Source organism: Cannabis sativa, chromosome 6 (genome assembly GCF_029168945.1).
Source record: "Cannabis sativa cultivar Pink pepper isolate KNU-18-1 chromosome 6, ASM2916894v1, whole genome shotgun sequence".
NCBI lineage: Eukaryota > Viridiplantae > Streptophyta > Magnoliopsida > Rosales > Cannabaceae > Cannabis > Cannabis sativa.
This window is the reverse complement of record NC_083606.1, coordinates 20,671,840-20,681,102: the sequence shown is the minus strand read 5'-3', so window position 1 is coordinate 20,681,102 and position 9,263 is coordinate 20,671,840. Positions and strand designations below refer to the sequence as shown.

At 34.6% G+C, this 9,263-nt stretch overlaps 1 non-coding gene across 1 annotated transcript; it reads left to right on the top strand.

Annotated features, from left to right (window-relative positions):
* Positions 1-4,788: 4,788 nt before the first annotated feature.
* Positions 4,789-4,895, top strand: LOC115696045 (small nucleolar RNA R71). The gene has a single exon (XR_004007646.1). It is a non-coding gene; the product is annotated as a small nucleolar RNA R71 (small nucleolar RNA).
* The last annotated feature ends 4,368 nt before the right edge of the window (positions 4,896-9,263 follow it).

Here is a 9,263-nt window from a genome sequence, read left to right as displayed (position 1 = left end):
ATTAGGCGTTTTCTTACGATTACCAGAGTTAGTACGCCCTTCCAGAACCAACACCAGATGTTTGCTTCCATGAATCTCTTCTGGCAATATTTTTCTTTCGTATCTGGTCTTCTGCACCCTCAGCAGCTAGGGCCAACTCAACTATCTGAGCATAAGTCCAAACAAGCAGAAACTATCACATCCCGTGCGATATGTTGACCAATTCTAGCAGCTTCAGTAGCCACTTCATTCGAAGTAAATTTTCCCAGTCGATCAAATTTAGTGGCATATTATGTTACTGCCATCCTGTCCTGAGTCAATCGTATAAACTCTTCAGCCTTTGCTGCCCGAATAGACTCATTATAGTACTTCTTATTATGAAAACTATGAACAATACGCAAGTGCACATAATCAAGTAGTAAACTCACGCAAGTGAGGTCGAACCACAGGGAATTGAACTGAATACCACTAAATTAGACTTATGATTCTATTTGGTAGATAAATAATTTTGATAGATTTTGAAATAAAGAAAAACAAGAAAATTAAAGAAAGAAATAAAGGTGTTTAATCAAGGATGGGAAATTAGGAAAAAGAATTCTGTTGATTTAATTACCCAATTGTTAATGCTAATTACTATTATCTTTCTTAATGTGAATGATAGATTATAAAAATTAACCTAACTCTTTTCAGATCTTTTAGGTCCTAAATCACATGTTATATAATCATCTCTGAGATAGATTAACATATAATCAACATTAAGCAATAATCTAAATGTCACAAAGGCTATGCAAATACTTTCGTTTTACATCAAAACCTAGTTTATCCAATTTTAGCATTCCCACTTCTCACTTTTCAGATTTTAAATTGGGATCATAGAACATGTAGAAGGTGATCAATCTTAAACATGTAATTAAACACAAATATGGACAAATTCACAATCAAGAAAGGAAAAATAGCAATTATCATTAATCAAAAGTAATTTCAATCAACATTCATCATCTCCCTAAATAGGAGTTAGTTCATAAAATCCATAATAACATCCATAATCAAAACTAAAACAAAAATTAACATAGAAATCTAGAGTTTAAGAAAGAACTAGTTGGTGATTGCATTTCGGAACGTCACCATTGCTTCCTCTACCTCCTTCTTTCACTTTTGGGTCCGATTTCTGCCTTTATTCCTTGTAAAACACGAGCCCCTTAAATAGAAATTAGGGTTGCTACCTTTGAAAAAGTCAAAAACTGGCCAAAAATCTAGTATTTCGCCCCTTGTCGCGACTACATAAAGCCTAGTTGCAACCATAGGCAAAATACGAAAATAAACTTGTTGTATGGCCTCCTAGTCGCGACCATGGTCGCGACCATGAAAAAGGGTCGCGACCATGGAAAGTGGGGTCGCGACTACTGAAGCAAATTTGACAGCTTCAGCATCTTTTAGTAAAATGTGCATAACTTTCACATAAGAACTCCAAATGAGTTGATTCAAGATGCGTTGGAAAGAAGAAAAAGAAATCTAAAACTTCTATGTTTTGATCTTTTCTAAAATCTGATTAAAACATAGTCAAATTAAGGCTTGAAGTATCGGCTTTATTTTCTTGCAGAATTTTCTCTATTCTATAGATTGTTGTTTTCCGAAATTTTATCAATTTATACATTCCAAGTGTGAAACCTGAAACCAAAGAAAACAAGCGTAATTCTATTCCAAATATAATAATAAAGAATGAAAACAACTATAAAAAGTGACCCAAAACATAGGCTAAAAATAGCCTAACAAATTCCTCCAAACTAGATTCTTACTCGCCCTTGAGTAAGACTAAGACTAACACTAAAACTCGATTAACTAAGCAATCAGATAATTATATTACTGCTGGCTCATGTGAAATTTCCTTCCATTAACTAAACTAGATTTTCAATTCCAAAAACTCTAACAATTAATTAGGATGCTCATCTTATCACATAATGCACAAACATAAAATGACTTCACAATTGAAACAATGTTATAATAGTCTTACTCTTTCCAATCATTCCACAATCCGATAGCCAGTATGCTTGCATGCTTACCTCTCTCCACTAATATTGACAACATTCTTTTCAAAATCAATAGGTCTTGCAGGGTAAAATTTTCGGGCTTAAGCATTTAGTACTGAAAAGTATTTCTGGCAAAAGATATCATAAGCACCTTTATAACCCACAAGCTTCCCATAAATTAAAATTTCCTGAAGTGTTCACACAATTAACCACGAATGAGAAAAATTTCTCTATTTTTTTTCATTCACCCGACATCACTGAAATTTTTGCTATATTTTTCTCATTTCAGTCACATTTATCTTTCCTTTTCCCTTTTCTTTCAAGTGATGCTGATTTTACAAAATATTTTTTTTTCTTCTTTTACCTTTCTCAATCTCACAAGTTTTCTTTATTCTATCCTTTCACACACTATGTATTTCGCTCCCCCAAACTTATTTTAAAGCTTATGATATCATTGAAAATGTATTGAAGACAAAAATAACAGTGCGGATACATCTTTTGGTTCAAAGGGTGAATAAACAAAACAGGTTTAGGCTCAAAGGGTTCACTAAGGATATTCATTTTATGGTAGGCTTGAAAGGCTCAAACTATCCAAACAAACTGCCTAAATCATGTTCCTAGTAAATGTTGTCAAGGATTTCGCCTCAAAAGAATAAAAAATGCAAGTTCTAAGCTATTCAATCAATCTTACCACAAACCACAGTAAAACAATTATAATATATTTCACAGATTGTCCAATTACATTCATACACAGGTTTTACAAGCATCCAAACTAATCCAAAGAGTTAACAGAATTAAGCCCACAGTTTCAAAATTTTAGGACATATCACAATTAATAGCAACACACAATTATCTTCAGTTTATTTAATCGATTGAAAACCAAATAAAAAGACTAAACTAAAGCAAAATAACTAAAAAGAACAGAATAACTAAAACAATTAATTTTTTTTATAAGTCCCCTCCCCCAAACTTAGAATACACATTGTCCCCAATGTGTCATGCAAAACAAGGAAAGGGAGACTTACCTGTACCCTCATCAGAAGGGGTAGAAACTCAATACTGCTTCAAATTGGATCAAGTCCACCCCTTGCATCCAATAGAGCCCTCGTACCGAATGACAGAAATTGACCTCCAATATTGTTAATTTTAGAGTTTTGCACAAGAGTAAGTTTACCTTCAGAACTGCCACACATCAATCTTTTTCAACGATGCCAAATCGTTCAAAGTCGCTCTTTAGGCTTTACTCTCTTCTTATCAGCTTTAACAAAAGAACCCTTCACCATCTCAATCTTAAAACAGGTAGGAATGTCGGTTGGGGAAAAAACATTAAAATTGACCTCTTCATCTTGCACTCGCAACTTTAACTCCCCCTTTTGAATATCTATTAATTCTTGCCCCGTGGCTAAGAATGGTCTTCCCAAAATAATAGGAATAGTTGAATCTTCCTCCATATCAAGAATTAGGAAATCAGCAGGGAAGATAAACTTACAAACCTTCACTAGTACATCTTCAATTATCCCACGAGTCAAAGAACGATCCGCCAGTTGTAAAGTCACTGTTGTGGGCTTTGCTTTTCCTAATTCTAGCCTTTTGAAGACAGACAAGGGCATTATATTAATGCTTTCTCCCAGATCACAAAGAGCTTTAGTCTCCACCGAACCCCCTATAGAGCATGGAATATTGAAACTACCCAGGATCTCTGAGTTTGGGAGGGAGTTTCTTTTGCAGAATGGCGCTACACTCCTTAGTTAATGCGACTGTTTCATAATCCTCCATTTTTCTCTTATTAGACAATATCTCCTTCATGAACTTCACATAACTAGGCATTTGTTCCAAGGGTTCAACAAAAGGAATGTTGATGTGTAATCTTTTAAAGACCTCTAGAAATTTTGAGAACTGCTTGTCTAGATTGGTCTTTCAGAGTCTCTACAGATACGGTATCTTCACATGATGATCTATACTGATTAGCGGAGACTGTTGTTGTGGTGCAAGACTATCAGTAGCCTTCTTCTCTGTTGATGTTGGAGTTGGTGCTGATTGATCTTTAATTTCTTCATCCGCTGGTTGTACCATATCAGGCCCATCATATTTCTTTCCACTTCGCAGGGTAATTGCCTTACAATTTTCTTTAGGATTAACTTCGGTTGTACTAGGCAAGTTTCCCTGAGGACGAGTTGCTATCTAAGTTGCCAATTGCCCCATCTGAGTTTGTAAGTCCTTAATGGAAGATCTAGTCTCTGTCATAAATTGCAATAATAAATCTGTCTGAAGACTAGAATTCCCACTAGAGCTCTGTTGCTGAGTCTGTTGTTGGTTCTGTGTCTGGTTCTGATTTCTCTGTTGATAGAACCCACTATTCCTCCGATTCCCTCCTTGATTAAACCCATAGTTGTTGTTGTTTTGAGAGTAATTTCCAATGGCTTTTGCTTCATTCATTGGCAAATTATTCACATCTTCCTGGCACTCTGCATAGGGACGAGGACCTCCACATAACTCACAGACCACTTGAGCTTGTTTTGCTTGAACAGCCATCAGTTTTGTTAGGGCCTTTACCTGGGCTGTCATCTTGGTAATGGCATCCACCTCAAGCATACCAGCCACCTTCTTTGTTTGGCTCCTTTCAGTTGGCCACTGCTGATTCTTCAGGGCCATCTCCTCCAACAAATCATAAGCCTCATTCGCACTGTTTCTCATAAATGCTCCACCAGCTGCTGCATCTATAAGGGTTCTAGTGTTACCTACCAGCCTGTTGTAAAAATTTTGAACCAACATCCACTTCTCAATACCATGATGAGGGCACTTTCTGATGATATCCTTGAACCTCTCCCAAGACTCATGGAGAGATTCATTATCCAGCTGACAAAAATTGTTGATTTCTCCTCGCAACTTAGTAGACTTTGCTGGAGGAAAGAACTTAGACAGAAATTTTGTTGCCAACTCATTCCATGTGGCTATAAAATTTGGCGGCAAGGAGTTCAACCAACTCTTGGCTCGTTCTCTCAACGAGAATGGAAACAGTCTCAAACGGATGACATCATCACTAACTCCATTGACTTTGAAAGTCTCACATAATTCCATGAAGTTTTACAAGTGCAGATTGGGGTCTTCAGAAGAGAGTCCACCAAACTGGACTGAAGACTGCACCATTTGAAGTATGGCAGGCTTTATTTCGAAGTTGTTAGCATCCACTGCTGGTGGTCTGATGCATGACTGAGCCACCGTAAGAGTTGGGAGAATATAATCTCTCAAGCTGCGGCCATTTGCTTGATCTTCAACGGCACCTCCATTATTACCATTGTTGCCTCCATTATTCACAACATTAGCGTTATCAGCCATGATTTCTGGTGTTTCAGCAATTGCTGAAACTCTCTCTTGCCTTTTGTTCCTTCTGTTTCTCCTACAAGTCTTCTCAATTTCAGGATCAACGGGCAATATGACTCCTTGTCCTTGACGGCGCATACACTTAAAATCCCTGAAATAGATAGAGACAATATTGCAAGAAACAGATTAGAAATTAGCAAGAGAAATAGACCAAAGTAGAAGTTAGTATAATTTTATGTAATATTAATCTTTATATAATTCCCCGGCAACGGTGCCAAAAACTTGTTACGAAATTTATAGACAATACGCAAGTGCACATAATCAAGTAGTAAACTCACGCAAGTGAGGTCGAACCATAGAGAATTGAACTGAATACCACTAAAGTAGACTTATGATTCTATTTGGTAGATAAATAATTTTGATAGATTTTCAAATAAAGAAAAACAAGAAAATTAAAGAAAGCAATAAAGGTGTTTAATCAAGGATGAGAAATTAGGGGAAAGAATCATGTTGATTTAATTACCCAATTGTTAATGCTAATTACTATTCTCTTTCTTAATGTGAATGACAGATTATAAAAATTAACCTAACTCTTTTCAGATCCTTTAGGTCCTAAATCACATGTTATCTAATCATCTCTGAGATAGATTAACATATAATCAACATTAAGCAATAATATAAATGTCACAAAGGCTATGCAAATACTTTTGTTTTACATCAAAACCTAGTTTATCCAATTTTAGCATTCCCAATTCTCACTTTTCAGATTTTGAATTGGGATCATAGAACATGTAGAAGGTGATCAATCTTAAACATGTTATTAACCACAAATATGGACAAATTCACAATTAAGAAAGGAGAAATAGCGATCATCATTAACCAAAAGTAATTTCAATCAACATTCATCATCTCCATAAATAGGAGTTTAGTTCATAAAATCCATAATAACATCCATAATCAAAACTAAAACAGAAACTAACATAGAAATCAAGAGTTTAAGAAAGAACTAGTTGGTGATTGCATTCCGGAACGTCACCATTGCTTCCTCTGCCTCCTTCTTTCACTTTTGGGTCCAATTTCTGCCTCTATTACTTCTAAAACACGAGCCCCTTAAATAGAAATTAGGGTTGTTACCTTTGAAAAAGTCAAAAACTTGCCAAAAATCCTGTATTTCGCCCCTGGTCGCTGCTCTCTCAGTTCTCGGATTTGTTCACCCTGCTGGCGTATAGTCTCTTGCATCGCGGCATATAACTCTTCCCAATTTGGTTGTGGTGGAGGTTCTCGCCCTCACCAGAACCCCGAGCCTAGCTAGCTCGCGGTTACCTCTACCAGTCCACCTTGGGTACATAATCTATACACTTGCAGTCACATTCCAGATAATAACAATACTAATAAGTATATCCATAAATCATAATTCTTCTCACACATTTCCAATATTAACATAATTCAAATAATTAGGCAATCAGATAATTAACAAATTATCTATTAATTAAAGCTTACTGAACCATGAGTCGAACGAGTCTTCGCAGCAAATGTACATATCAAACCAGTCTTCAGGATCTAAAAACCTTGGTGCTCTGATATCATGTTATAACGCCCTGTCCAACAAGGACGCCATATGTGTGTGCTTTTATAAAATTCTTACTTTATGTGCTATATAATTATACCAAAAGTGTGAGTAATTAAATTTTTATAATTAAAAACAGATATATAAAACTTCTTTATAATAAAAGATAAGTAATATTAATTAGGAGGTCTCCTTATTTTCAAAATATTTACAAACTGGTTTAATAGTGCTTTTACAACATAAACTTTGCATTTCCAAAACACATTAAAAATAGAGCATCCTGTTCACTGGGCTGTGCCACTACGACTGATATGTACATTGTTGCTACGACCTCGAACTCATGGCTACTCAATCTTTGCCTTCCCTTTACCTGCACCATAAAGCACTCGTGAGTTACAGAGACTCAGCAAGAAAAGTGAATAAAACAATAACCAATAACATTTAGCAATTAAATCTCAAATTATCATGCATACACATTGACACAATATCATAAACACAATTCTGGTACTTTATAAAGCACCATTTTTACCCACTCGTTAACCACGAGCTGAATATGTCACTATCGTTGCCCGATGAAGCAAACGATAAGTAAAAAACCTATCCACGATTTCAAGAGTAATTACCCTTAACGGTAATAACCGTTTCCAACCCTAGGTCATAACCGAGGCTCAACAACATTTAATTAGAGTCTTAATAATAATCAAGGCCATAACCATTCAACCGTTAACATTTAGCCACATACGATGCTTACCACTTTTCTTACCCCAATTCAGAACTCAAGCGTGCAGGCAGACCTGAGTGGAAAACAAGCTAGGCGATCTCAGTCCTATGTCACGACAACCAAAACTCAATAAATGCTTTAAATCGAAATTCCATAATAAAACCCTAATTCAAAACCGAATAAGAACCTAACCCCCAAAAACTTCAAAATAGGTTACATAATACCCAAATGACATGAAACAGGTACCAGATTCCACCCTGAGCCAAAACAGAACTCGAAGAAAACTCGAGATTTTTCCCCTACAAGGCAACCGGTCGATCAGTTCTAGTGCACCAGAACCAACTGGTCGACCGGTTTTGGTGCATAAGAACTAACTGGTCGACTGGTTTTGGCAGACCAGAAAAATTGTGGGCTTTCTTCCCAGCTCGAACGAGAACCAACAATACATGTAAAACACCTCCAGAACAGTTCAAAATCACAAAAATCACATACCCAAATCATTAGTTCATCACCACTCATCAATTACTCAAAATTACTTTCTCAAATGAATAGTTTAAACTCAAAATACTTCACTCAACATATTCAATCCAACCAATCCTTACATATAACCACCACAAGCTCAACAAACTTATAAATCAACTCAAAAACACATCGTAACCCTAAACTAACATCACAGTCCTAATACTCAAATAAATTCTAACGTTATTAATCTAAAGCTTCAAGAACAAGTAGGAGATTACGCTAAACACTTACCTTAATGAATAATTGATCCCTACACCTAAATAATCCAACCAAAATATGTTGAATTTGAAAAAGGAAATCCTTGCTTTTCTTCCTTAGGGTTCAACCAAGAAACAAGAAAAAGAGAGAAATGTTTTTTTCTAAGATTAATTCAACTTTTCTTAATAGTAACCTACTACATAAATCTCTTATATAACTAGTATTATTATTTCATTTATTAAACATAGTTCAGCATAACAAACACTACAAGAAAAATATCTTTTAGCTACCATGCTTTTAGCTACCAAATTTTATTGGTAGCAAAATGTAGCTTATTGCTACCAAATTTTAGTAGTAAAATTTCTTAGTAGCCAATACCAAACAAATAAGACCAAATATTTCTACTGCCAAATTATTTAGTAGGCAATTGTGATTTTTAGCTACCAATAAATTTTGGTAGCAAAATTTTTGTGTTTAGCTACCAATTTAACTACCATATTTCTTAATAGCAAAAGATCTTTGTATTTTTTGCTACCAATTTTACTACCAATTGTGTTTAGTAGCAAAATAATATTTTCAGCTACTAATTTTTGCTACCATATGCATTTTTTAGTAGAAACATATTTCTTCTCGCAATCAATACTCAGCAATTATTTTTTCTTGTATAAAAATATTATTTACCACTTTTGTATTTTATATTTAATAAAATATAATATTTTGTACCTACTAATTCATTTATTAGAGTAAAAATATAATTATTATTTATAAAATTGTTATACTAAATATTAGAAAATACAGTAAATAATTGATTTTTTTACGAAAATATAAATATTATTTTTAATGTTTCTCCAAACGTAAATTATTTATGTAATTTTTTTTATTAATTTTAGTGAAATTATTTTATTTTTTTTATCCTTTATTGCATTTA